At 44.9% G+C, this 25,415-nt stretch overlaps 1 protein-coding gene across 2 annotated transcripts in view; it reads left to right on the forward strand.

Moving 5' to 3' along the window:
* TSNARE1 (t-SNARE domain containing 1) overlaps positions 1–25,415 on the forward strand; it is a 1,167,042-nt gene that overhangs the window by 532,113 nt on the left and 609,514 nt on the right. The gene's annotated exons all lie outside the window — the stretch shown is intronic.

Genomic DNA, 25,415 nt, shown 5'->3' on the forward strand with positions numbered 1-25,415 from the left:
CTAATGTAGTCTTTGTCCCTGCATTACGAATGTACATTTCAAATTTTGGGAAATTTGTGATGTCTGGGTTTTCTGCGTGTGTCTGCTTTGCTGATGAACGAGCACTAAAGTGGCTCTGCTCAAATCAACTTATTTCAGGTATGTCATTGAAGACTATTTCATTATAATGTCTTCAGTTTTCACTCTTTCTGACTCGTTATGCTACAAAAAACGGATCATCTTTCGAGTACGCCATAGAGTGTGTCTACAGAGGGCGAATATTGCCATATTATTTCCTTCCATGTAAATATTGTTAGGAGGGACTTGATAAGGGATCTGTATCCTGATGAATGCCATTTGACCCATAGTGGCAGTTGCATTTGGCTGAAACGTGTTGATACGATTTAATTGCGTAAAAGACACCTAGATACTCCAATTTACCTGTTTTGATTTTAATCCAGCCAAGTGGTACACATATTAAAGAACGGGAGTACCCACTTAGACAATTTTAATCACATATTGTTTGTTGTAGTAGGGATGCCTTTAAAGATAAAAATGTTTCTTGAAAAAAAGAGCGCTCCACTATGAGCGTTTGTCTGTGCCATGGTGTAGTAGCGGCCCAATGATGAATCATGCCACTACTAGTGGGTGAGGGCAATCTTAACAACGGTATGGGTTGCCCACTAGGAATTTAGATGTTCTCTTCTTCCTCTTTTTGTTTTTTCCCAGAGTAGCCTCCTTTTGGTGGGGGTTATTTTAGTCCTTTCTTGTGTGTGAGTTCTACTCTTAAAAGTAATGCCTCATACTAATATTTTTGTGGAGGTCTTTCTTTTGGAAGTTGATGTACTCAGTTCTCTGTTGCTTAAGCTGCTTATACTTTCTCTGTTAGATTGTGTGTTTTGCTGAGAGGTTTGCTTTAAGTAAATCTGTATTTGAAGCTGATGTTTAGGTGGGATTAAAAAAAATGCACGAAATAGTACTTTAATGCTTTAACGATTTCCTTCTCCTCTACAATTTTGCATCTTCAGATTTAGAATGCAAAAGCCCTGCTAAGCAAGCAGATCCATGATGCTTGCTGATCCATATTTTTGTTATGGTGGGTAAATTGAGTTTATTCGTGTAAATGGTGCCTACGGCTTCTCTGTGACTAGCATTGGTGAACCTGCAGTTGTGTAAGAGGCCATGACCTGGGAAGAGTGAATTATTTGGGGGTTTGAACTGGAAGAGCGTTTGTCTTGTCTGACGCTACTCACTTGAAGTATGGTTGTGGCTAGCTTTTGTTTGAATATGTGTGGTCAAAGACAATACGGATTTGGTGACTATGACATTCTACTGTATAGATCTTTGCATTCAGGAGAGCCCAGCCATTTGGAACTAATCGGTCTACTCTTTGCAAGGCAATCAGATTTTAGTCTTTCTTTTATTTGATTCCATCCATCTTTCCATACCAGTTTCTCGCCCCTTTTAGTAGTGATCTCTCTGCCTTTGCTGGTTATGGACCCCTGATGTTTGTCGAATGTCAGGCTTGGGGAAGCCGATTTATTCTTGCGATAACTTTGCGCCACAAGCTGTGGTAGCCATTAGAGACACTCAAAGTGAAGCGAAGAGTTGTGGTGCAGGGTCGTTTTCTTTTCAGCTTTTAGTTTATGCTTGACCTTTGTTATGAACTTGATGCATTTTCTTTCAGTCCTTTAACCAGAAATATCTGGACTTTACTCAGCCTATCTTTATTGGAGGTCAGACTGTCCAAAAGGACATAGCGGTATTTATTTTACTGCTTTCTGTGATTAGGAGTTTCATTGAGTCTTACCATCTGATACTTGATCCATCAGCTATTTGTCATCCATCAGTATTCTTTCTTGGACAGAAAGGTCAGATTCTGATGTGTTGCAGTGTTGTTTTTAGGCATCACCACTGAGGTTAGTGTATGCTGATGTTACTTCTGGTGGTGGTACAGGAGCTATCAGCTGTCCTGTTGTTGTTTGCTTTAGTGTCTTGACTTTGAATTCCAGCCTCTCCTCTGATTGGTGTTTGTGATTTTTTTCATTTTCATGCTCTAGATGAACCTGATCACCGAGGAACCCTCATTGATTTGCATACAAGTGGTGTGCCATTGTGTACTTATCATTTCATTAATTCTTTATTTCGGCAATATTTCAGCCATAAAAGGAACATAAAAATTTGTGATTACATAAAAACATACAACAAGGGAACAGTAACTGCAGTTACATAAACTATTGCAAACCAGTTATTCTAAGCACTATTTGAAATGATAAAACACCTTTTGATCCAAAAAGCATACAGATACTTAGAAAGGGCAAACACAATATGACCTGTAGTGTCAGATTTGAAGATTCTGAGTGCATCTGAGCATTTCCGGAAGCCCAAGTTCCTACAGATTGGTACTATCCAGTATTTCCGGGCTCTACTGTACAGTGGGCAAAAAAAATAAAATATGACAATCATTTTCTTTGTCAGCGCCACAGCCTGGACATTGAGAGACCCCAGACCTAGACCATTTACTGGTAAGGCTCGCTAGTGGGAGGGAGCCGAACCTCCATTGGATGTAAAGCTTCCTGGCCAGTACAGGATAAATCACATTCATATAGTCTTCAAATGAGTATGCAGTTTTAATCTCTAGGAAAGATCTTACCAGAGTGCCATTCTGCGAGTCATGCTGCCATACACTGCTACATCGTGATCTATAGCACTCAGTGAATAATTTCCCAGAAATCTCATTACAAGCAATTGCCGGTTTGTGCCACATATCTACAAGGCCCATTGTCGACAGTTCTTGTTTAACATATAAGAGCCAGGGGATATGCACTGCCTTGCTTGAACTCAATATTTCCTGTAATTCATTTCTGTACTGCAGCAGTTCAGGAGTTGACCATATCCTCCTCCAGAACCTAAGGGGTTTAATAGATAGTTCCTCCTGTATAGGGAATAAACCCAAGTCAAGCCTTAATGGTAGAAGAGGTGTACTTTGGGGAAGCAGTAACAACTGCCTCAAAAATCTGTTCTCTGCTTTAATCATTTCGGGTCTAGCGACATGCCCCCATAGTTCCCCACCATACAAAGCCGCAGCTCTTGCCCTGGATTTATAAATTTCAAGCCCTGGGCTTATGGGCCTGAATGTTGAGGCATTAGTCATTTTTAGTATACCCCCCGCTATTTGGGTCAATTTAAGTTGGGACTTGGGAAGGTGAGGACCCCAGGAAAAATTTTCACTTAGTGTAACACCTAGATATTGGAATGTCTGGACTCTCTCTAGTAGAACTGAATCCAGAATAGGTGGAGGTCTGGTGTGCGATGAGGGATTAAATATCATATATTTGGTTTTGTCTACGTTGATCTGTAAACCATGTTTGCAGCAATAGTTGTTAAAGCCGTTCAGAATGCGCTGTATCCCCATGGGTGACTTGGATAGTAGAAGAGTATCGTCGGCAAACATTATAGCCGCGACTTTCTTGCCTGCCAACCTAGGTGCGTCATTGTTTGGCACTGCGTCCAAGTAGGATATCATCCCATTTACATACAAGCAGAACAGAGTAGGGGCAAGGACGCACCCTTGCCTAACACCCTTGTTTACCGGGAACCTCGCAGACAATACTCCTCCTCTCGCGCACCTAACCTGTGCGAAGTTCTGTGTGTGCAATCTCACTAGTATCCCCAATAATGCACTGGGGACTCCCATTTCCCGGAGGACAGCCCATAGTTTCCCCCTAGGCACAGTATCAAAAGCTGATCGAAGATCTACAAACACCATGTAGAGGCTGCCACCCTCTATTATCACAGTCTTCCAATACAGCATAACTAAACGGAAGATCTGATCCATGGTGGGTGTTTTGCTCCTGAAACCGGCCTGGTAAGGGGAGAGGATTTCATTCTCATTAATCCACTCCTGCAAACGATCTAAAATTAGTCGTGCAAATATTTTTTGGGGGACATCAATAAGGCTAATGGGCCTGTAATTTGCTGGGAGCAAGGGAGAACCCTTTTTAAAGATTGGTATAATCTCTGCGCCCAACCACGTGCCCGGAACCTCTGCACCACACAGTATGGTATTAAATAGTGCACACAAATATGGCGCCCATATCTTTGGTTGCTCTTTAAACATATCTCCGGGGAGTTTATCAATACCTGGTGCTTTACCACTCTTCAGTTTTCCCAGGACAATGTGAACATCCTCAATAGAGAACTCCAGAACCTCAGCATCCCCAGGTATAGGTGTATGCAGGGGCAAAAGATCTAATTCAGAGGTTACTGCGTAGAGGGATTTAAAATGGGATTCCCACACCCCCGCATCTAAATTTACTTCAAACGTGTTACGCGGTACGGCACACCCTGTGTTCACGATGGCCCAGAATCTCCGCAAATCCTCTTAGCAAGTGCGGAGGCTAAGTTCTGCCATCTCTCCCAATCCCAGGCTATTCTTGCCTGTTTCATTACTTATTTGTAGGAGTACCTGAGAGCACGAATAATCGTCCTGTCAGTGCCATTTTTAATGGCATTTATAAGATCGGTTTTTGACCTCCTACAGGTGGCATTGTACCAAGAAGAGGGGCGGGACATGCTGGTCATATTAGAAGGGGCAATTGGGTTGAAAATGCCTGCTAAGGTGTCCACCAGATCCTGGTGAACAGTAAGCAGGTTCCCGGATACACCTTTAAGCATCCCATGAGCCCAAATATCATTTGCCAAAATGAGGAGGGGAAGAATAAGTGTGTATAAACTAGAAAGAGCATCCCTCCTCTCGCGCAAGTTCCCCCATTTGACCCGCCTCCTGTTGTTGGCAATAACAAGGTCAGGGTCGTCACAGTCTTCAGTATAGCTTTTTGGAGTATGGGGGGATTCCATCTTCATCATCAGGGCATTATGATCACTATCCATTCTAAATAGTACCTCCAGGTCCACTATCTTTGGCCAAAGCCTAGTCTCAACCATGACATAGTCTAAGTGAGATTCATGATCTTTTTTATTATAAGTACACTTAGAGGGGATATCTGATGGCTTCCTACCGTTAACCGCCCTGACCGACTTATGAAGAGTTAGGGTCATTATCTGCATGGCCAATGGTGTCCATGCCTTTGCTGGAGCAGAGTTGCAGGGAGGAATTCCCCAAAACTCATCCTCTCCCATCAATGCCCCCTCATTCAGCCCTTGAAGGGGCTCATAATGGCAATTGAAATCACCTGCGATCACAAACTGGATGTCCCGGTTTAGGGAATCGAGAAATACTGATAATTCCCCGATAGTGCTGGATTCCTTTGCCAATACGGTTGGACGAGAGTAAACATTAATTACTGCTAATTTATATGAGGAGGGCCATGTCATAAGGACGCACAAAATATCGTCCGAGTTGGTCTGGATCGATTCCACCTTGCAACCCAAGTGTATACCCCCCCACGTTGTCAGGCCACCAGAAGGGCGTCCTATGCCTCCCCAACGAGCCATGATGTTAAAGGCCACAAATCCCACTCTATGGGCTTCCTCCCTGGCCCAAGTCTCTTGGAATAAAATCACATCAGAGGTGTCAACAAAGGTGCCCCATTCTGGACACTCTAACTTACTATTCAAACCCGCCACATTCCATGATGTAATGATCATGTGCACAGCATGGCTCGGAGAGAGTCTGAGTGGGATGGGCAACCCTGTTGATGTGTTTGTAGAGTGCAAGGAGAAGATACTAGTCCTATCTAGATTTACTGGAGGGTACTGCTCACTGGAGGTGCAGCTAGTACTCTCTAAGAGGGGAGCAGTACTGGTCCCTGCAGAATTAGGGGAAGTCTCCTCTTTACGGGAATACATATTACTTTCTCTTGTTGCCTCGCTTGGCTGTTGGGCCGTAATCTCACTCTCAAAGTTCTCCTGGGTTTCTTTGTCAGCCCTAGCCAGTCAATCAACCTGGTCAAGGTAGCTAAATCTATTTGAACAGGGGATATAGGGCTGTGTCAGAGTGTAGGCATATCGCCTTGACTTCTCACCACCTCCCCAGCGTGAATATGGTACATGGGTCCAGCCATTTTCCTGTAGCATCGGAGATTCACTAGGGTAGAAAGAATTAAGTGAACATACTCCTATTTTTGTATCTGAGCTGGAAAATCCCCACTTACAGATATAATCTACTGTCCTAGGATCCCTGAAGTTGACTATGACGAAATCACCATTGAAAGTTTTAGGAGTGCGTCCTACCCAGCCCACCCTTCTAACCATAATAATCTCGCTTGTAACGTGGGGGGGCAAGGGCCTATGGATACTAAGCCATTGTATAGTCTTATTCTTCAGGGAAGTAAAATCCTCACTGCTAGCATCGCTGATTTCTGGTACCCCTGTGAGAACAGCCACATATGGGCTTGCTTCCGGGGGCAGGTCGAGTCTCGGGATGAGGCTAAATGCCTCTCCCTTTCCTCCCCTTCGTTCCAACCTTCCGTTACCACTATCTATTGCCGGTAGGGCCTTTCCTGAAGTGTTGGAAGCTGCTTGCTGATTGTCAATAGGTCTAACTTCATGTTGTAGTAAAGAGGGATTAAGTGTATTAGCGGGAGCTACCTGCGATACAACATGTGGATTGATAGGTGGCTGGATATTTGAGCAGGATATAAGAGCATCTGTCGCTAGCCCCTCCGTCCTATTTTTAGATGTACAATTGCAGGAACATTGTGATTGTGCGTTGTTTATAGCATTACCAGAGATGCCCTTAATTTGTGATTCAAGCTTTGAGAGGTGGGTCACTATGGTGTCTAACCTTTTTTCAAGGGGGCCTAGAAGGGTGCGTAGCAATGTATCTAATTGCAGAGTTGATGTAACCTCATCTGCTTGTGGCAAAGGGGAGTGAGGAACATATACCTGGTCTGGAAATACCCCGGGAGGCTTTAAATGAGTGGTCTCTGGGTACAGAGTATGAATGCCAGAACCTTCAGCGGCGATAATAGGGGCTTCAGAAATTTTGTTATTTCGACGTTTTGCTAGTTTAGCTCCCCCGGGTTTCGTTCTGGTTATACTGGGAGCTTTGGGCTTTGTTTTAGGGACCGTCCCTGTTGCACTACCCTTTTTGTTTCGCAAGGACGGTCCGTTTCTCAGGGCTGGAGGCGATAAAACTCTCGGGGTAACTGGCAAATCATCACAGCTCAGAAGATCGCTGTGGGATGTATCATCTATAAATTGGGTGAGGGGCAACGTGGATGTTTTAGTACCAGCGCAAATAGGAGTGCCCTCTATAGCTTTGGGGGTGCGGGCAGTTGCGAAAAGACCTAATGATGAACGCCTAGCCAGGGCGAGGTCCTGTGAGACTCTACGTTCCATGAGGACAATGACCTGGTCAATCACAGAATTTGCTCTTACTATGAAATGATCTAAAGTACCCGTAAGATTAGCAGTAGGAGCATGATTCCTGCTCTCTTTGGTTGCCATTACACTCATCAACGAGAATACAAAAATATGTTATTTGCGCAGCTACAGTTACTCCAATCAACCTATATATACTATATCCAACCTGCAAATGTAGGCAATATAATGGCAGTATAAGGTGCACATAAAGTTAGGACCGCAGATATAAGAGGGGGTGCTCGGTCCGGTCTCTCTCGGTCTCAAACGGGCTACAATGGGCCCGCCCTTGGGCCGGGCTTCGCCCCGGTCGCCCCAGTCGCGTCCCGCTGTCGCGGGAACAAGCTGGACTATATAGAAGAAAAAGAGGAGGGGCCGGGAAGAGGCACCAGGTGCGCTGCACTAGAGGTTGCAGGGCAGCCTGGGCCTCGCAGTCCCGGCTTCAGGGATGGATTGCGCTGTCTTCCAATCTTCGTCCTGGTATTAAAAGCAATTAAAAGTTCTCCTCCAACGCTCCTCCGGATGTTCAAACAGCGATTTTCTCCAAATCCACAACCTCGTCAGCGAGCGGCACCCCTTACTTATGTACTTATCCATAGCAGGATAGTTTAGGTTGGTTATATGAATTCTAATGTAGAACCAATGTAGAGAAGATGCCTGTGATCTGGCTTTTATGGGCTGATTATCTTTAAAGGTATATCCGTGACAGCCAAAGCAGAGGTCACGCATGGGCTGATGCCTGCCTTATATTTTTGAAACCCTTGGTTTCATGGGTCATGTGGGTAAAAATGCTCCGGCAGATCTGTTGGCACTGATTGTTTTTACAGCTAGAGGCAGGCAGGGAGTAGCACTGAGATATTTTCAGACTGCCTTGGACCCTCTATTTTCGTCCTCAGTGCTTGCCACACAGCTGCTACATGTGTCTACCGTAGCTGTGTGTGCAAAGAAAGCTGAGAGCGGGGTTGATTTGTGACACCATCACTTCGCTGCCGCTTTCTCTAAATACTTGTGGATTCTGGATGCTCAGGTAGATCATCCAGTGGGCTGCCTAGGTAGGTCTCCTGCAGTCTGTAGTATCACATTTAATGGCCTTGCTATGACAGGATGCAGAGATTCTGAATGAGCTGGTCCAATAGCATTGTTGCTCGTGACTCTAAGCTCAACCGCTCCAGGGGACCAGTGTAAAGGTGGGCACTTTCAGAATGGCCTGGGAGAATCTCGTAAATTGTTTTATAATAGAAAGGAAAGGCTATAAAGACGTTCTTCGGAGAGTCAGATGATTAGTAATACCCATCAGCTTGGTTCAACCATTTAACAATAAAGGACAGAATTTTGTAGATAATGATACTAGGCGACAAAGGAGTGGGTTCTGCTGTGCTGCATCTGAAGACCCAAAACATGGAGTCATTGCAAAAAGAAGGGGTTGGCAATGTGTCGCTTTGCCCAGGCCATTGGAAATCTTTGCAGTTGCTTAGGCAGTTAGCATAGCCTGTGTATTTCCTGACTGTATTGTTGGTCTGCCCCTAGCTAGGCAGGAACTGGATGCCTGGAAGTATATTTCTTTAACCATTCTATGGGCTATCGGCACAGACTGCATGAGCGATATTACAACCATAGCCAGTGCAATCTGAAACACCCACAACATGTTCCTACACTCACAACCTAAAATAACGATGAACCACTACAAATGTGCTCCCTGGTTTTCTCCCTCATATGTGGCTAGTGAAAGGAAGATGAAAGTTGCCGAGCAAAATTGGCAGAAGAGCTGTGAAAGCCCAACCAAAGACTCATTAATCTCGCTTGAGTTTCTGGAAGGCTGGGCTACTGACCTTACAGAAACTCAATATTTCTAATCGCTCCACCATTCTCCCAAAATACACAAAAAAAATGTTCAGTAATAATAAAGAGCTTTTTTCACCCTTTGTTATGCGAGCTAGTAAGATCTTCTCAATGCTTGTTCAATTAACTTTCTTCATTATTTAAAGCTAACCTGCCATAGCAGGCATGATCAGAATAAAGTCGAGAATTTTCCCATCGAACTATCCATTTTTTGCTTCTTGTGTGGGGCACCAATTTGTAGCTTCCCTGGCTAAGCGTAATTAGGCGGTGCCAGCTCTCTAATTCTTTTAGCTCTGTCAGTAGGATTTCCCACCATAATCCTGCCATCTTGTTGGACCATTTTAGGGCCAGTATTGTGAGACGAGTTTCTTACAGATCGCTTTCAGGCTACTGATATTTTTCTTTCCAGCTGTGTTCTGGCAGCACCACTCCTGAGTACTCTAGGGCTCTTCACTGTTAGCTAGTTTATTGAAGTGTAAGCTGAGCCTAGAACTGATGTATTTGAGATTCTTGAAGTATGTGCATGAGATCCAGCTAAAACTCCATCTGGTTAGAGATGCGGATGTTATAAAACAAGCACCACCCGTCTTTTTGTTTTTTAACCTTATTCCACCTCTGTGAAAACAAAGACAATCCACACAGGAGAGAAGATATTTTTACTTTAAAAAAAAATATATATTTCTGCACTTTTCTTATTCACATCTGTCGTATACCAGACTGTGTCCCTTCTGGTGGAGGATAATGATCTCCTGGAGAACGGGACACTAAGGTGCTAAGACCCAATGATGATCCATCTCACTTAATTAAATAAGCAGAGAACCAAGGTATACCGCTGTTATGACAGTGTGGATGAGGGTTTGCATTACAAATTTCCAAGAGACTATAGAAAACAAACTACGTGATTCATTCATCCGGATTACCTAATGATTAGCCTGGGAAGCTAAATTATCCTCTGCTTCTCTCTCCCTCCCCCTCTCTGTTTTTGAAATGTCCAACTGAGACTGCACTTTTGATAGCCACCGAGGAACTACGTTCCAATCTAGATCAAGGTGGCTCAGTGGCTATGATCATGTTGGACCTTAGTGAAGCTTTCGATATGGTGTCACATTCCAGCCTCATTTAGAGGATGTTTGATGTCGGCATCTCAGGGGTCACCTTCCTAGTTGACAGAACCTTCAAAGTATGTGAAGATTCATTCTCTTCTTCTATCCACCCTGCGCAGTGTGTTGTTCCACAGGGCTCTTCACTTAGCATCACACTTTTTAATCTATATGTACGCCCCCTAGTAGAAATTGTACGCTCACATGGGGTTGCTTTTGTGTCCTATGCAGATGATACACAGTAAATCTTGGCCCTTACACCAAATACTTGTCAGACCTCCTCCCAACCGAATTCACTCCTTAGGGAGGTTACAGACTGGATGTCTGGTTGTAGGCTTAAGTTTAACGACGACAGGACAGAGATATTGGTGGTAGGCTACAACAGTTTTAGGTGGCAGGAACTTTTATGGCCGTAATATCTCGGTGAACGTCCAAAACCAGCCCAAGCAGTAAAAAGCCTAAGAGTCTGGATAAATGACAAGCTCACAATGGAGACACAGGCCAGGTGAATGCTCTGGCATTTTAAGAACCCGTAGGAAATTCTTACAGATGCTGCCATTCTCCACAAGAAGGGTTGTGGTACAGAGTGTAATAAACTCTTGCCTAGACTACAGCAACTCCTTATATCTAGGGGGTCCGAATTATGTGATCAGTAGGCTCCAAGTAGTATAAAATACCGCCATAAATCACCCAAAAAATACCCAAGCACCAGTCAGCCAGACCTTTTAGCCATTCACTGGCTCCCAGTTCAAAAAAGAATCCATTTCAGGCCTCTTTGCATTGCACACTGGGGCATCCTTGGAAAAAGCCCACTTATCATTTCGACCTTACTCCCCTAGTATGTTCCAGGCAGGGCTCTTCGTTCAAGTAATCAGGGACTCCTGGTGGTGCGGAAGAGCGAGGAGCCGAGGCCGCTCCTTTGCATTTCTTACCCCCAGGGTTTGGAATGCCCTTCCTTCCTGCCTCTCTCAGAAACCAGCAGTCAGAAGCCTGCTTCAGGGAACTGCTATAAAACTCACCCTTTCTAATTTCGGTCTTGAGGTAACTGGTTCATCACAATATCGTGGTAGGCTTGTTTGCTACTGCCCCTGGGAGGCCCGTTTGGGTAGCCATATGCTAATCAAAAACAGCTGAATGGAATTGAACACGTTGAAACTGAAAGAGGACTTCCTATGCCCTGTCATGTTATGTGGAACTCTCTCTTATTTATTTAACAGACAGACATTTTCATTGCTGTTGTGGCCCGTCAATAAGGCTGTCCCCATGCAGGCGTTTGTTATAGTTTTTTTTGTTAGGAACAAATAATCTCAGTGATTCCAGCCCAGCTCGGCTCTGAACTTCAATTATTTAATTGGTCCTAACCTAGAAGCTGAATAGAAATTATAAGACTGCTTGTGCTTTTTTTGATTGACTCTGCATGAGTGTATTATAGAAACCTACCTACCTACTTAGAGGTGTCCTGCTAATGGGTTGATTGATTAGTCATTTTCTACACTACTTTTCAAAATTGTCCTAATAATTTTTTAAGCGGTGGCTAAACCGATAAGAAGAAAAACCAGTTCACCGTATACGCCGTTTGTTACAACTAATTTTATAAATAAAGTAATGTTTACAAATAAATTGTTGAATGAAACCTATTCTTGAAGTCAGAAAATGTCCAGAATCCCTCTGGGGCATCAATGACTTGAGGTGGTAACACAGATGTTTGACAGCAAAATCAAGTTAGATGAAGATGGGTCAGCGTTGGAGGTGTAGTGAAGCGAAAATATGTTTCAAAAAGAAATCTGGAAGAATTTTGTTTATTAATTTGTAGTTTTCTTGAATGCGAAGAGTCCCCAAGTGGAGCTAGACCACTGTAGAGGCAGGTTTTCAGGCATAAGGATGCTTTTCTTTTGTAAAGGATAAGGAGCCTCCGCAGCTGGGCGAGTTCGAGATCAGATAGATAGTTTTACAGATATCCCAAATGGTTTATCTTCATCAGGAAACTCGTTGTGATGGGCAAGGGTGGGAGCTTATGTGAATTTACACCCTTTGGCAGCTTGTCTTGAAGCCATTAAGGGGAAAGACTGCAGAGATCTTTCCAGCGGAGTAGTCACACTGTTCCGTGTCAGAACAACTATAGGACAGAAGGGTGGAAGGAAGTAGGCACATTGTAAGTTTTCACAGGTGATTGGATCTCATCCCATTTGTTGAGATGTGCTTGAGAAGTAAGAGTAAAATCAAGAGTAAAGGTGAAGAACCTGGACATTGAAGGTATGGTGTTGGCCTTCCCATCAGGAAGATAGGGTGGAATTTCAGATGAAAAGCAGAAATGGAATCTTCTTGGGTTTCAGTTTGTGCGAATGGGTGGGCATCCTGTATTTAGCTATGCATTCCTATTTTATTCCTTAAAATGCATCAGAGCTTCTAATCGGGCCCTCTGATGTCTCACTCTGAGCTTCCTTGACGATATAAAGATATGCTCCCCATACTTGCATTACTGGATGCATATGCATGCTTTTATTGTGAGTCAAGGCCTTCTTCGAGACTGGTGAGATGTGTACCCGCTGTGTACTAGGCCCTCATCTGACCAGCGGTCAAGCTGAGCCTTTGAGTGCTGAGTAAGATACGCGGTCAGTCTACAATATAGCATATTGCATAATTTTTAACACAAGTAATGGTCTTCTCGATCAAAGCTTGCTGTTCTAATAACTGTTTCAGTTGTATAATTAGTTTGCTAGATAGATGACAAACTAAGACGCTGATGCCGGTTGGATTGCAAACCAGCTTATTATATCATTGCAGAGGACACAACTGTGGAGTATAAGGGCCCCCCTTACAACTCGTAGAGAGGGCTGCGTGGATCATCACTGCCTTATGCCTGAGACACTCTCACAAACTCACGTACATAGAGAGCGTAAAGGGCCACCGCTGCCTCCGTATAGACAGTTATGGACATGCTACATAGAGAACGTCAAGGAGTACCAATGCCTTACGTATCCGAAACTCCTGTACCACTGTAATAGGGAGCTACGAGTACCATCATCCCCTTATGCATAAGACATGCACACATACCTAGAGCTCCGAGAACCACCACTCCCTAATGTCTGAAACGATCATGCACACTCGTAAATGGAGAACTCTGAGGACTCTCACTGCCTAATGTGTGAGATGCTCATACGGCCATGTACTCGGAGAGTGCAGAGGACTACCTCTGCCTTCCATATGGGATGCACACAAGCACGCATACTTGGAGCGTTTTGAGGGCCTCCACTGCCTAACGTATGAGACACTCGCATGTATATACAGCATGTCGAAGACCGCCACTGCCTTATGTATGAGAAACTCACACACTTTTACATAAAGCGCGTTGAAGACCGCCACCTTACATGTAGAGGCATGCACACGCATACCTACAGAACTGCAAAGACTTCCACTGCCTTGGGTATGAGACACACACACACTTGTAGCGAGAGCGTATTTAAGACCACCACTGCCTTACATATACATGCTCACACACGTACCTCAAGAGCTCTGAGGATCACCACTGCCTTACGCACAGACATTCATGCACACACGTACCTAGAGAGCTGCAAGGACCACCACTGCCTTACATATGATACACTCGCACGTATCTGGAGCGTGCAGAGGACACTCGCGCACATTTTTAAATAGCGAACTACGAGGATCCTTGTCACCTTACATAAGATACACGCCCCTAAGTTCATAGAGACCTGCATGGATTGTCTCTGCCTTATGTGAGATAGTCACACACACGTACATAAGAGCTCTGAGGACCACCACTACTTTGTGTATGAAATGCTCATGCACATGTTGATAGAGAGCTCTGAGGACAATCACCGCCTTACGTAAGAGGCACACACACGTTCTGAGAATATTCAAAGCCTTATGTGTGAGATGCTTATACACGCGTGTACATAGAGAGCTCCGAGGACCACCACTATGATGGAAGATCTATGGAAGCAAGTTGTAAACCTCACAGAGAAGGTCCTTGGCCTTGAATATAGGGTCTGGAGTCAATGATGTCCATTTTCCTTCCATCAACCGTGAGAAGCAACAATTGTTCTTAGGAGGAGCAGAAGGTCCTGCCTGTGAAGACCCTCTGCTCAACAGGCACAGCACCAATGGGAGTAAGCATTGGCAGTAGTGCTCTGCAAGAGGGATGCAATAGCTCAAACTATGGATGACTGAAAGACCAGCCCTGATGAGGCTGATGAAAAATGGTTGAAAAGAGCGGTGCTAGGATTTCTATTGGGTACTTATAAAAGCCTCTAAGGGCCCTATTGGAATATGATGGGGTTATGTGGTGGACCAGCGGAGGTGGATGGACTGACACCTGTGTGCCGCCTCCTTTGTCTCCTCTCTACATATTGTCTCCAAGTACTGGACACTGGCATTTTTATTTTGCTCATGGCAAGGAGGTCTTTGCCTTACAGTCCTGGAGAATCAGTTGAGGAGTTAACCTTGGGCGGGTCCCCAATTATTACACATGAGTTCATGACTGGGATCTTCAGCTGTACAGTTCCGCTGGGCGTTCCCATTGACCGGACTTACCATGAATCCTAAATGACATACCGCTGGTGGGCACAGCTGACCAAGCCACTGACACTAACTAGTGGGTATTCTTCTGTATTTTAAGTTCTTCATGTAGACTATAAAAGGGACGCGTAATATAGATAAAAGATTCATACATATCTTAAACAATGGAGGGACCTGATTGCAGGAGAGACGCCTCGCACAGAAGGTTAGGTTGGCGATGCAGAGATGATAGAGGTGGCGATTGTACTTCACAGCCTCTTCCATCTCAACCTTTGACTCTTCATAGTCGGAGCGCCCCTAATAATTTGCAGTCACTTTCAACTCTATATGACTACAATAGCCCGGGTATGCCACCATAGTGGATTTACTATGTGGTAAACATCTAGTATCGACCATTTTGCCCTAATGTCTCTTCGCTGCTAATGTCCACCACTGTCCTTTATGCTTGAACGTCCTCCATCCTGGGGCTTGCTCTTACATGTATCCCCTCCATGATGCACACCATTAAGGATACCAAACCTACAATGTAAGAAACAATTGAGCCTCCCACAGTGTTAATACTTTTGGTTGAGATCACCGACCCATAACTGTACCATGGGTCCTCACTGCAGGACTTTGCTCAACTCCGCATCTGAATAAAAATTAGACTGTTCCTTACATACAGACAGTAGACCATCACAGCCTCCTTTCTTTGACGAGCTGTCTTTTTTTCTCCTAGATCACTAGCCATCATTTGGGGTCACGCTTAGCATCTACCGAAACAGAGATTGCTTCACTCTGTTAATTTCTTATGCCCCCCGCCCCACTTTTACCAAGTGCAATAATTACATGTAATCACTCCTTCTCTACCTTCTTTCCATACTTTAAGATGATAGGGATATGATTAGCATGTTTAATTGTCCACATGCTCACTACCACATACATCTTTGAATCTGTGAACAAGCCACGCTTGCTGTGCCCTGGTGAGCGACTCTCACTGTGTGAAATCATGGAAATCATAAGTAATAGCGACAATCATATTAATAACTTGGGTAGAAGATTTAACTTGAGCCTTGTAAGAGTCCCAGGTATATGTTCCACTTGGGGCGAAACACATGTTGGCTGTTCACTCAAAGATTCTGGTTGGAGGCCATCATCAAGAATAAATATTATTTACACAGTCCATCAACGACGTTTCGTATTTATTGTGAGAAGATGTATAAATATTGTTCCGGCTAAAATAATGTGACAAAATAAATGTTACCCTAGTGTAGGCATTCCAAATGCTTCAGAATATCAATTCAGCTCGTTGGATAGAGGGCCATACTACAGATAAGCAATGCACCTGTACAACAAACAAGTCTATCCCATTTCAAACTAGGCAACAGACTAGAATCTTTGAGATACAAGGCCCCACACTCCCTCAAACTTGTATTTCTCAGCTTGCGCCAGAGGTCTCCCTGGAGCACCTTTTCAAGTCGATGACTCATGGATGGATGTGCAAGAGCGATATATTGTGCTCCATAGCAGAGCAGACAAAAAAGATATTTCTTTGTTTAGCGTATATGCCTCTAACATTGAAGGAACTGCATTGCTTGAAGGTTATCGGTTCAGCTATGAAGCGGATACATTACGCTACAATCATATGCCAGGAATTCAACTGTGTGGGAAAGGCAGTGCTTAATGTGAGCCAGTGTTAGCATATGCGGCCACCAGGACTCATTTTTGTGGACCGGCACTTATTTTTCCTCATCAAACATTTACTGGCAGCAAGAAAGGGAAAACCACACAAAGGGGAAAGGAGGAGGAGAAATATGGAAAGACTGTTGAAAAGGGAGAAAGCAGTAACCAACAAGAGTGAGATAAAGGGGCAGGGAGTGGCTGTGGTGGATTGGAGAGGGTACATTCAACACTATGCAGACTTGGTATTCGTCGCGATAAATTTTCATAGGACTACTGGAGCAGAGCATTGGGCACCAGTGAATGTAGAATTGGATAGGCCTCACCCCCCACTGTCCACAACGCTAAAAACTGCTTAAATGTTCTGGGATTCTTGGAACTGACGGATTTGTGGAGGGAGCTTCATCTGTCCGAAAGGGATCGTCCTATTACTCTTCCATACGTGACCTGCATGCCAGGCTCAATAAACTAGTATGTACCTCTTGGTTACATACTGGGGTGATTGAGACAGAATGCATATGCAGGACACTGTCTGACGACAACCCTCTTTTATTGACCATGCAGTGAGGCCGACCATTAGCAGCAATTCCCTCGTGGACACTGCAGGCAACAGGACTGGAGGATCCGGTATTGAGGGCTACACTGGGTGAGGGTTACACTAGGTGAAGAGGTCTTCTCCCCTCCTCCAATCTCCACCATTTGTTCACCATGGTGGTGGATCCATTTACATAACATTTTGAGGCACAGAAGTGGCATTGAAGATGGAAACGCTCATTTCACTTTTTGCAGATGACACGTTCCTGCTTTTGAATACTGCATACGATGAAGCTGAATGGGCAGTTAGGGCTCTCAGGAAATTTGGCGTTGCCTCAGAACTCCAGGTGAATGGTTTTCCGTTGCACCGCGGTACATGGAGGGGCGGAGCTACCCGTACTTTGCCACAAGCTAAAATGGCAAGATGAGTGTAACTTCAGGGGGTGTTTAGGGCTTGACACCCCCAAATAAATGCATGCTTGGCATGGGAGTTTTGTCTGGTAGCCCAGAATTGAGTCTGCTTTCTCGGTTTTACTCGTTCTCATTTCACTCAGAAATCGTTTTACCTTGTTAATTGTTTAGATAAGGAACTTAAAGATATATAGTGACTGATTTGCAAAGAAAGTAGCAAACCTGCATCCCTAGAAGCCTCCTATGGAAGGGTGTGCATTTTCTACTGTTTGAAGTTTACAAGCATTGGCAATAGTAGGCTGGGAAAGCTCTGCCAGTCTCAGATTTCACGGCATGCTACTTGCAGTGTGATGTGACATTTTCTTAACGTGACACTTTTGAATTTTACTATATCCAATTGGGAAAGAATGCTTTGCAGTAGTACTTTTTTTTTTCTTTTATGCTCGGCAAAACACCTGACACCAAAGCCCCACAAATTTCAGGGTGTTCCATTCTCTCTCCCACCGTACAAGGGAATTTACTCCAGAATGTTGCTGTAGAAAATCTCTGATAAATAAAAGGTGGGAAAGGGCGAGCCAGGAACTTGAAAATGCTCACGAGTTGGTGAGCGTTCACAAACTCTCAAGGCAACTTTTGTTCGCTCCTCCTACTCTCCACTCCGTTCTCGGGGTTTACTATTGTATAATTGTACAACATTGTGACAGACAATTATGGTGTAGTGAATGCAAGGTATCTTTTGATGTAGATATTTAACTAGCATAGAGTTTCTGTTATACATTTGTCTGTGAGTCAGGCCCACAATTCAATGTGCTGTGGGAACGAGAAGCACATTGTAAATCTCAATGTCTATCTTGTCTGATTTTTGTTGTGTGAGTGTAACGGAGGCAGCACAATCCTCCTGGCATTTTTATGCTTAGTATTGTAAAGCTAGACTGTGAGATGAAAACAACCCAGGGACATTGTTTCAATCCCAGTCCCTTGTTGCAATACAGCAAGATAGTCTAACTCTCTTCAGGAACGTCCGGGTTATCCCGCCAACAAAATCTGAAACAAATATGGGGCGGAATTTGACTACCCAATTTCCTAAAATATTTATTGGGGGATAAAAAGTGACTGATTAAAAATACAATCAGAAAGCTGCATTCACAGGTTTCCGACCTCTCATAGGTTTTGTACCTCCTGGTCACCTCACCGCTCCCTCCTGCTGCCCAATTATTGGGAAATTTTAGATTTACTCCTCCGAATCCTGCTGGCTAACCTACGCCCTAGGTTTGAAGGTGCGCAGTTTGTTTTATGGGTGTTTTGAGTCCCAGATGGGCCCACCTGACTTTCAGCCTTCTGAAGTAAATAAGTTATGTTATTCTAGACTAACGTGCTTCTACTGCGTCATGAGTTGGATGATTCTAATCTCCCTTATGTACACAGCTAATAAACTCTGAAATACACCATAGTCCGCACTCTTTGAAAAAGTTTACTTTAAATGTAGAGCATGTACATTGCATCAGCCTGAGTTTGGGTGTAGACCCAATCCGTACCCTCAACAAGCCTTGTGGTTTTAGGAAAGTTGCTCCATCCCCCAGTGCACCACATTGCTTGAGTCTAAATTGTGTTAAGAAAAACCTCCATGTTACAGATAGCGTGCTTAAGTTTAATTGTATGTATGTGTTCTTTCTCCTTTTAGTACTGTGTTGTACATTCCAAAGGGGGCACTACATCGGTCACTTCTCTCAATGCGCAATGCCCGCTGTAGCACCCCCAAGATTACAATGGTGCGATGCAGAAGTCGAACAAGCAATAAAGATGTTGTGCTTCCTTAGTGACCTGAGTGGCGCTGCCATGTCTCCCTCTGCGGGAGACATGGCAGCGAGCCCCGAAATGCACACACTACTACCTGGCTGCCCAACTGCAATGGGTGGCCTGCTGGTTGTCAGGACATCACACGAACGAGGCAGGGATCCCTTGGGCTGGAGTCCGTGAGGGCCTTTTAGAACTGCTACTTCTCCCAAGCTGCCATAAGAAAGGTCTCTACTCACTCCTCCTTTGGGTGCTTGCAAAGGGGCTTTCGGGCAGCCAATGCTATATGACTCGATACCCCATTGCTCCCGCTCCGGGGACTTCCATTGGGGAAGAGTAGTATAACTGGCTGACTCCTGGAAGTGTGGGAGGAGGCTGATGTCACCACACTCGGCGACTTATTAGTGGTGGGAGTGATGCTGTCCCTGGAGTACCTCCATGAGCTCTACGGTCTCTGTGTGGGGAGAGTCTCTGACGAGTGGCGTTCTTAATGACACTGCAGCGGAGCAGGGGGGTTTGGGATGGGGACCACCGCAACACCAAGTGCTCCATACATTTCATTCAATGGGACACGACAGATGACCTCCTATAGGCGCTGGTCTACCTGCAGTTCAGTTGGGAGGACTCTTTGGGAAAACCATTCCAAATTCGGAATGACTCGTGTGTTGGAGCACCCCAGCACTATCCCTTCACCCCCCGATTCAAATACATACACTTCTGCCTCCTGCACAAGGCCCATCTGACCTCTCAACATCTTCACCGTATCTACCTCACAGTTGCGAATTAGTGCCCCAGATGCAGAGGGGACTTGGCTGGTGTAATCCACATGTTTTGGGCCTATGGGCCCCCACAACCTTTCTAGGATGCTCTTTTGTCCATCATCTCATGGGCTACAGGCAGGGAACGCTTGGATACTGCTCAACCATGCTTGCTCTCCTTGCTCCCCGTCCCAAAGTTCACATGGCTCAACAAGCACGGACCTGCCGCTGCTGGTGGCCAAGAGAGCGAGAGCTCTGCGATGGAATCGGCCACCCACTCTCTATTCTGCTTTGGCCTGCTGAAGTAACTGAGTAGGCACGCGGGCGGAGAGGAGTACCACGGATTGCAGAAATTCCCCCTAGGGGAACACTGCGATTTCATACTCAGCGATTTTGTACCCCAGACGACACCCATGTGTCTTAAGTGCTTCCCTCTAGCTGTACGCCCGAACAGTATATCTCACTTTTCATTCGGCCCCCCCAAGATCTCTGAACCCCTTTCCCTCACCAATGGAAATGCTTAGTTGAACCCTCCTCTCCCCTCTGTAATGTTGACCCCTACCTGTACCGTCCCCACCCTCAGCAGTCATCCTCGGACTAGAACAATAGGGGCGTGTTCGAGGGGGTCGAGGTGGCTGTTCTTTTGGCTACAGCCGGCGGTTTTTGGTTACTTTACCCGTCTGGGAAAAGACACAGTGACTGCACGTGGACACATGCCTGCTGCACAGGAAGGGAATTTGTTGCTCTGCTTTCCACATGGTCCGTTGTATTCGTGCTTGCATTAAATTACGATTGCAATAATGCTCGACAGTACATTTGTTGTAATGTGTTCCATCGTGGAAGTGTCAATAAAAGTTGGTTTATAAAAAAAAAAATGTTCTTCAACCAGTGTGTCAGCCAGTTTGTGTTTGGTGAGCAGTTACAGCTTGTTCTTTAACCTGAAGATACAAGTGCATTTTGTCGGACCTCAAAGTCCGAATTTTGTAAAGTAAATTAAGTGACACTTGCTGGGGTATAGGGAGCGCCAAGGAAAGGCTGTAGGGTGTAATTTTTCTAACTTACTACTGAATGTAAATAATGTAAATGAACTGTACAAATATTTCAGGAGGAGTTGGGAAAACAAAAATGTAACACATTTTCTGTAATTCTGAAGTGTGATAGAAACAGATTTGAATTGGTTCAAAGTAAATCGAGACACTTGTTGTGATGCGCAAATGATAAATGTTTGCAGAAACTCGATTTCCCCACATCGTGTGTGGTATATCATTTTATCAGTAAAACAGTACATTTGTTCAAATGTAGTGAGTATTTCAGTGTAAAGCGACTGTCTGTGAATGAGTGTGCTGTCACACCATGGTTTAGTGATATAGGTGCGATAGGGTGAACTAAAATGCTCCATTGACACATACCACACCCTTACGACTCTCCCGCACAGTATATTTGCTTCACTTGTGTTTTGTGAGGCTAGGATTCTCCCCAACCCGTGGCTTCAGTGAGGTATCATCGATGGCGGTGTGAAAATGGTTCCTGCACCGCTGCTTCGGTTGTTGCTCGGAAGCAGAGGGGATTTCACACACAGATGAGACGAGAGCTCGATCATGTGTCGCAGTTATGAACAGGTTCCACCTATGCCCCCGCGAGTGAAGCGGTGACTACTGAGGTCTGTGTACGTTCACTCCAGCTATCAACCTTCAGAGGCAGGTGTATAGTATCATTGTGTAGGCTGGTGGTAGCACGAGTTATGGCTTTACAGCGCTGCGAAGTAATTGCAATGGCTGAAAGCGCTAGAAAAGTCCCCACGTATAGCGCGCCCAGGTGGTTGTTCCATGGCTGGTGGCGGGAAGGCCCCCATTGGAAGCGCCAGGCCTTGCTGCGGAGACTCGTTGAATGGCTGTGTGTGTGGAGGACACACAGGAGTGTGTGACATTCTCCGGGCTCGCACACTGCCCTCTTCCGAGGCGTTAAGTGCAGGCGTCCATTGTCCGCCGCGTTGCTGAGGGGGCAGCGGGGCCGGCGGTGGATGTGCTCGGCTCTGAATAGAAGGGCGGGCGGGCGGAGGGGGCAGCGGCTTGGCGCGCAGCGCTGATGCAAGACTTCCGCGGGGGCGTCGAGAGCGAGCGGCAGAGAGCCGGCACAGGCGCCATGTATGGACATCCTTCCCCTGGCACCTTTCCCGCGCACCGAGCACGACGGTGTATCCCCGCGCCACCTCCCCTCTGAGACCTTTGTGTGGGCTCAGGGGAAAGCGTCGTAGCGCGGGAGGCTGTCGGCATGGCTGTGCGGGGGAGGGAGTGCATGCGTCGAATGGCAGGCTGGGGCCCATGACACACAGTCGAGACCTGCTGTTCTGTACCTCTGCTGTAAGCTGCTGGAGAGGCTCCGTTTCCCAGTCGAGTACTTGCCTTCAGTAATGTAGTGCATTCTGGTAGTTGTAGGCTTAGCACTTGGAGGAACGCACTTGAAATCAATGATTGGTAAAAGCAAAGCCCAGGACTGGAACTTGGTGTCCGTGGAAAGGAGAAACCAGTTTGGTAAACTTGGGCTGTCTCTTTATGCGGGGCAAATTGTGTCCAGAATCGCCTGTTCTCGGGCTCTATAGTCCTGTCCTTAACTTTTCAGGCAAACACGCTGAACAAGAGCTGTAAAAACCCTACATCTAAACCATAGCGGCACATGCTTTACTTAATCTGGCATCCCCTGAGAGTATTTATATTTTCCTGATGTTGCGTTACCGGAGGTTTTTGCATGAGTGCCAGCTGGAGCCTGGGAGCTGAATGGGCAGGCTGGCATTGGTGGGGTTTAATTCAGCCAAGTAAATGCAGTATGGAAATCAGCTGGATTCCGCTACTTAACAGAGGAATTTGTAAACATGTTTGGAGAAAAGGGTGCAAGTGTCTGACACTGTGAGACAGCACAGTAAAGTAGTGTGAAGGGGAGAGTGGGAGCGAACGAGACACGCAAAGCCCACTCCCCTTTAACACGCCTTGGTAATGTTAAATTTGGAGGCTCATATTTTCAAAATTTAAATATTTTCAACTGTAATACTTGACAACAAAATCATGGAAATCTAGCATGTCTGGCGTGTTTTAGGCCTATCTTCATTGTGTCTGCCATCATTTACTCTGTATTGTATGTGCATAGCTCAGTGGGTTGCTACTTTTGTGACAGAGATCCCTTTACTACTTGTGGTTCAGCAGCACCTGGCACTGAGGTTAGGGTGGAGGGTGGTGATTATTTAGAAATAATGGGATTAAACGCACCTGCTGCAGAGTTTGAGTTTCCCGTTGGTCAATTGAGTGTTAGTTCTGATATTTGTCCATTTCCGTGGATATCCTTTCATGATTTTGGTCACTAGAAAGTGTCACTCATAGTCGTTGAATGTCACTCATAAGTACATTGAAACTATCAACATGTCACACTTAAGCAATCTGAAACCTTGGCAGCTATGTGTGTGCTATGTCTGGATGCTATAACAGAAAGCTCTCAGAAAGGAGCTCAAATGCTGGTGGTGTGGTACACTTTGTAAAGGATTGGAAATTCGGCCAGGTGTTTAATTACATAGGCCACACTTCTTGCAAAGGATCACTAGTTACCCCTCTGAGGGACTGCCCTTATAGGAACCCTGCACGTTCTTTATCCCTCTGAAAGCACTGCTTAAGATGGAAAATAACCAGATCTCTCACTTCAACGCCTCTTGAACAGCTAACCTAGATGGTAAACCTAGGATGAAATCAGCTTGGTGTATACAGAGGGGCATATTTACAAGCCCCTTGCCCCACTTTTGCGTCACTTTTAACATGGGAAAAGTGACCCAAAGTGGTGCAAGGGGCTTGTAAATCTGCCCCAGAGTGTTTTAAATAGCAAGCCTCTGAGTGGGGTGCAGTGGACATCAAACCGCAGGGGCACAGCTTTTAGAAAACAGAACAGTAAGCACCTAGTATTCCAGCGCAGGCAAGTGGCCCCATGATATCCTGTTCTTCATAGGAGCAACCTGTGGCATTTTATATTCCATTTGTTTGGTTATTAGTATGTCTTAACTCACTGACACACTTTCCAAAGGATTCTCACGTGGGTCTCACCTTCATCGGGGCTTTCCCTTTGTGTTGTGAATAAGAAAAAAGGCCACCTGTTGTCTTTCCTTTATGTAAGAGGAGAGCCAGTCCCAGCCATTTCTATTTATAAGTCTTTGCTTTTGTGGAAACAGCTGATAAACGCCTGAGCTCGATTGCAGTGGTTTATGATGAAGTTGGGTACTGAAGGGATCTGGACACCATATTATTAGTCTCTTCTAGCCTCCTGCACAGTAGTCTTGCCATGAATCGCCGTCCAGCGTTATATGGTGTAGTGGTGTGTGCATGTCAAATTTTTTAGGAGATTCACATAACATAATTTTACATTCAATTACTGGAGTGTTGGAATTGTTAAAGAAAATACTCCGGGAACCCGTGATGGAGTCATGAAAAGCAGAGTCAGACTGTCACATCTTATATTTTTTAATACTCAGCCGCAAAAATAATTGCAAGGACAAATGCGACGGTAAATCTGTTCTGGTTTATGTAATTGGTCACAAAGAGGCTGCATTATAAAATATCTCACAGGGTTAAGAGACCTGCTGCAGAGATCTTTGGGTATCCAGCAATTTTAAGGGCATAATAATAATGGTTAGAGTACTCTGGTAGTTAATACGTGTTTTGTCCCCGTATCTTTAATTTTTTTTTTTTAAATGTTGCATAAAGGGCAGAGTAGGGACACCCTGACATTTGGGGGGTGTCCATAACAAGTGGTTAAAAATAACTCTGAAATTCTTATTGTTACAGTTTGCTGAGCTAAATTATATCCTGCTCGATCGTCATGCACAGCTTTTTACCTTGCATATTACATCACTCATGGCATATTACATGATCTTGTTGATGACCTCGCCGATGGCATCTCAAATAACCACATTGGTGACATCCTTAATTACCTAATCCATTCATTCCGACAGCATCCTTTAGGGTTACTGGTCTCTTAGTAATTGAAGCACAGTACGTCTGTGGCCAGTTTTCTGTCACCGATCAGGATAATGAACATAACATTTGACCTCACGCTGGACACATAACATGTCTATCAAGTCGTCTGCATTTGGTGGATGTTATCCTCTTTTTACCTGTATTCACCCATCTAAGAAATAAAACGCCCCCATAGACTTAAATGGGGTCAGCCCTTTTGAATTCTTGAAAATCCTACAAAAATGAGTTTCTATTCTATTAATGGGATCACCTTCATAAAAGCTTGAAATGGCACACAATTTTAAGTCAAGAAGCTGACAGGAATGCATATGCCACTGAAAAGACAGTACCTGCCTGTCTCGTTGGAGAGCCCTCTGTAGTTTGGTAAAATGCTTTTCAATATCATTTAGGAATGGATCACTTGACCTGAGTAACCAGGGTCTGCAACATTCGTCGTAATATTCAATAAAAAACCCTCATTCACGTAC

This window comes from Triturus cristatus, chromosome 5_1 (assembly GCF_964204655.1).
Source record: "Triturus cristatus chromosome 5_1, aTriCri1.1, whole genome shotgun sequence".
Lineage (NCBI taxonomy): Eukaryota > Metazoa > Chordata > Amphibia > Caudata > Salamandridae > Triturus > Triturus cristatus.